Genomic DNA, 5,379 nt, shown 5'->3' with positions numbered 1-5,379 from the left:
TGTGTCGATACGGATCATCCACGTGCACCCTTTTCCAAACTCCTTGCACTTCCCTTGGTATTTCAAATGGTTCGATTTCATCACCCGGTACTTAACTCCACGCCGGATGCTGTAATCCTTCACACTCAGCACGGCTTCTTTCTTACTCTCGAATGATTGGCTGAGACAAAATTCTGCCAAACCGGATCCATCATGCAGACCCTGACCCACATACGTCTCCCCCATCTCTCGCTGTTCGGCAATGGTTTCCAAGTTCAACGCTGACAAATGTGGAGGATATTGCTGTGTGCCGGAACCGGATGCTCCTTGGGGTGTATGTAGGGGTGGCAGTGGGACGGGTATGGGAGGATTTTTGCCCTACCTGACCCCGCCCCGCCGTCCTGTTACTCATATACTACCACCCCATCACTACCCGCGGGTAGTAAATTATAGAATCCGAACCCGCCCTTGCGGGTACCCGCCCCACCCCTATAATTATTAAATATTTTAATTTTTACTTTTTCATATATAAATTAAGACAAAAATTTAAAATTCATAGATAAATTAAAATACAAACATAAAATTCATACAATGTCATTAGCTAAAATAAGTTGAAATTAAAAAAAAAATTATTAGATCATTACAAATTTAACACCATAATAAAAAAATTACAATATTAGATATAAAAGGATCTTCAACCCTTATTCTTGATCACCTTCAACATCTTCATCATCATTAAAAGTTTGCAAATCAATATTTAAACCTAAAAATTAAAAGAAATAACAATTAACAAATTAATTGGTACTATGTAAAAAATTAACATCATGGCTGCCCACTATTTGGTTCCATATCTTTTCTTGTCTCAGCATTTCATTTCTTTTGTCCTCATCCTCACATACATACTGTTACGGGCTGTTAGCCCAGCCCAAGAAGTCGTCGGGTCGGGGCACCGCCCCACCCAGGCCCAAAAATTGTAACAAATCCCTACGGGTCGGTTGGCCACGCTTGACCCGAGGATCCAACTAACCACGCTGAGCCTGCCACCATTCGGGTCGGAATCCCCAGGGTCGGTATCTGGAGTACCGACCTTAAGTACGGACGACCCGCACACGTGGAAGGAGACAGCTCGACACCTCAACTAATGGGCTAGGCCACCACTAGGCCCACCCAGCACGGTATATAAGGGGAGAGGACAGCTCTCCCCCCAAGGTACGTCACACCCTCACCTAATTCTGCCACCCCCAGTACGGACTCTGACTTGATCGTTGGAGTGTCCTTGCAGGTGGCCACCCCCCTGCTCCGTCCGCCCTCCGACGTTGCCCACACGTGCTCCACGCCCGCTCGGGACCTCCTGACGATCAGGATTTTTGCCAGTAAAGAATGTCATAAAAACAGTCGCGTTGTAGATATAGTTTCTAAACCAACAAAAATCCCTTTCGTGCAAACGTTTTGGTTGTCACAAGTAACAAACCCCTTTAAAATTGATAACCGAGTATTTAAACCTCGGGTCGTCTTCTCAAGGAACTGCAGGGAGGTATGTTCTTATTATTGGTTATGAGTTTGTAAATTGGGGTTTTGGAAGTAAGGTGGGAATATGTTATATGACAAATAATTTAAATGGCAATTAAAAATAAATAAATACTGTAAAACAAACTTTTGGGCAAGGTATGAGAAATTGGAAGTCCAGACTTAGTTATTCTTATCAATAACAATGAAAGTCGAATCTTAATTCCACTTAGTTAACCTTTGCTAGAGCAAAGGAAAGTCAAGGGATTAATTAGTTTGATCTTCGAATCCTATTTATTTCCTAAGAAAAGATTGGGATTATTGAAGTTCAATTCAATTGGCAAGATAACAATTATGCTGTTGAATTGGATAACTCCTGAGTTACTGATTTCTTAACCAAAACCAAAAGGGAAAAAGTAAATCTACTGGAATAAAAATGCCTTTAGATGGGAAGCACTAATCATGTAAATAAAAGAAAGCAATAATAACTGAAATACCTCAAATAATATTAATTCAAAGAAAATCATAACATGAATGTAGCATAAGCCAAATAGGTAACATAACTAATATAAGCATTAAAATATCTGAAAGTAAGAGATAAATATAAAGTAAAAGAACATTGAACCTGGGATTGAGAGTCACTCCTAAAACTAAGAGAAGTCCTAAATCCTAATCCTAAGAGAGAGGAGTGAACCTCTCCCTCTAAAAACTACATCTACTCCTAAAATTGTGAATGTGAAAGCTTGCCATGAATGAATGGATTCCCCCACTTTATAGCCTCTAATTTGTATTTTCTGGGCCGCAAACTGGGTCGAAAACAGCCCAGAAATCGCTGGAGAAGAATTCAACACGCTGATTTCTGTCACTGCGACGCGGCCGCATGGAGCACGCGGTCGCGTCGCCTAGCGTCAGGGTAACTATGGCATATTATATATCAAATCGAAGCCCCGGATGTTAGCTTTCCAATGCAACTGAAACCGCATCGTTTGGACCTCTGTAGCTAAATTTATAGCCGTTTGAGTGTGAAGAGGTCAGGCTGGACAGCTTAGCAATTTCTCCAACTTCTTGTATTCCTTCCACTTTTGCATGCTTCTTTTCCATCCTCCAAGCCATTCCTGCCCTATAATCTCTGAAAGCACTTAACACACATATCAAGGCATCTAATGGTAATAAGTGAGGATTAATAATAAGCAATTATAAGATCAAAGAAGCATGTTTTCAATCATAGCACAAAATCAGGAAGGAAATATAAAACCATGCAAATATTATGAATAAGTTGGTAAAGAGTTGATAAAATCCACTCAATTGAGCACAAGATAAACCATAAAATAGTGGTTTATCAACCAGCTAAACCAAGCTGTCCCTAACCATGTGCTTGTGGCGTGAAGGTGTCAAGTAAAAAGCTTGAGACTGAGCGGTTAAAGTAGTTGTCCAAAGCAAAAAGAGTGTGCTTAATCCCTAATTCCAAATCAACTATTGATACAACTATTCAACTTCTTCCAAAGACCAAACCCTATGCCAAGTGTGAAAATTCTACTCCATGGATAGTGTTGTCATTTTATCAAACATGTGATGAGCAAGAAGGAAAGTCATAGTAAAATGAGAAGAAAAGTCAAATTGAAAGTGTTGCAACACAAAGATCTAACAACAAGTCTCAAAGAGTAGCAATGAAAATCCAAAATAGAGATGAAATCCAAAATTACAAAGTTGAATTCTAGATCTATGAGAATTGATCAATTGTATCTACTACTTGAAATTGGAGAAGAAAATCTATGACATGAACAAAGTGGAGTGAGAATTGTAGTGGATCTCACCAAAAAGTCATTGAAAATTCAGAAATTAGATGAGGATGAACCCTAGTGAAGCTTGGAATCTCCCTCTTCTTCTCCCAAAAAATGTAACTAACTCTCTCTTCTCCCCAAAAAAAAGGAAAATATCTAGATCTAGAAGAAATGAACTGAAAGTGTCCTTAACCCTTGTTCCTTTGGTCTTCTTAAGCTTTTCCCGCCAAGGTGCTTCTCCAAAAGTGGGATCCTTAACTGCCTCCACGCCTAAGTCACGTGACTTCTTAAAAATCATGTTCGCAAATCGGCGCGCACGCGCAAGGTACGCGTACGCGTCGTTGAGACGTCTTGTAATGTGCGCGGAGGCGTGATGTACGCGTGCGCGCCCATGAAGATCCTGGCTTAGCCGCTTTTCAAGCCGGCTCGTGACTTGGCTCTTGGCTTTGGCTTCGCATTGCTCTATCCGCGCGGGCGCGCCAGGTGCGCGCACGCGCCCATGCGGAAATTTCCAAAGCTTAATCCTCATGCTTCCTTCCTTTGTACCCGTCTTCCTTCTCTCTTTCGGCCCATTCCTACTCTATATCCTGAAACCACTTAACACACAAGTCACGACATCGAATGGCATCAAGAGAAGATTAGAAATGTATCTATTTTAGTGCAAAACAAGCATGTTTTCATTCATGAGGCAAAACTAGGGAAGGAATGCAAAATCTTGTATTTTCACATAGAAAGTGTGTGGAATCATTGATAAAACCCCTGAAATCAGCACAAGATAAACCCTCAAGTTGGGGTTTGTCAACCTCCCCACACTTAGATCCTAGCATGTCCTCATGCTTAGAGAAATACAAAGAAACACAGAAGACCGAGGGATTGCAAAATTATAAGACTCATGAAGTGTAACCTACTTATATGCATGCAACTATGACTAGTGCCACTATCCACTTGGTTGGGAGCAAATTAATCTTCTTAGGACATATGCAAGCACATGGGGTACAATGATGGTGGTCAAAGCATAGGGCTTGCCACTTTCTAAGCATCAAATGCAATATGTGCAACCTTGCATGAGGAATGCTCGCGAGAGCCGGGAATCAAAGGATTGAGCATCGAACCCTCACCGGAAGTGTTTGCACTCTAATCACTCAGTGTTTGGGGTTTATTCTCTCAATTCTCCCCTAATCATGCTTTCCAAGATTTGCTTTTCATCTAACAATCAACAATTGTTCAATGCATGCATACAATTATCATGAGGTCTTTTCCTAGGTTGTAATGGGGTTAGGGTCAAGGTAGGGTCGTATATGGTTAGTGGGCTTAGGATTTGAATCCTTGATTAACTTAAACTTTCCCACCTAACCTATATAATGACCTATACAATTAAGTACTATCCTAACTACCCATTCCTCACTTTTCCACATACTCATGCATTTTCTTTTCGTTTCACAATACTTATGCATTGATTCCTCTTGGGTTTCACTTTGGGGTATTTTGTCCCCTTTTTTTTTTCTTTCCTTTCTTTTTTCTATATATTTTTTCCTTTCCATATTGTTCTTCTTTTTTTCTTTTGTTCTTTTGTTTTTCTCATTTTTTTTTATACAAGAGCGTCAATGCATAAGTTTTTACATTTGATCAATTCATGAGTATGTACCCAATTCCCAATATTTCAATAATAATACAAAATACCCTTTTATCCACCCAATGCCCCAAGGTTCCCACACTTGAATGATACTCACACACACTAGCCTAAGCTAATCAAAGATCCAAATAAGGACTTTTATTGTTTTCCGCTTTAAGGCTTGTAATGTGCTAAATTAAGAACAAAGTGGGTTAATCGTAGGCTCAAGTTTGGCTAACAAAGGAAGATAGAAGGTAGGGCCGTTTGGGTGAGTGAGCTAATGAAATGATGGCCTCAATCATATAAATGCATGAATACACCAAATAATGGACATAAAGAGTCAAACAAATCAAAGATCACAATCATAGAAGGAGAATAATGCACACAAGAAGGAAAAATAAGTGGTTATAAGATGTAACCACACCATTAGGCTCAAATCTCACAAGCTTGTGCTCTTAGCTCAAAACCATGTTCCAAAATATAATTCTTCATGCAACTTTG

Source organism: Arachis ipaensis, chromosome B03, assembly GCF_000816755.2.
Source record: "Arachis ipaensis cultivar K30076 chromosome B03, Araip1.1, whole genome shotgun sequence".
NCBI lineage: Eukaryota > Viridiplantae > Streptophyta > Magnoliopsida > Fabales > Fabaceae > Arachis > Arachis ipaensis.
This window is presented reverse-complemented; position numbering follows the sequence as displayed.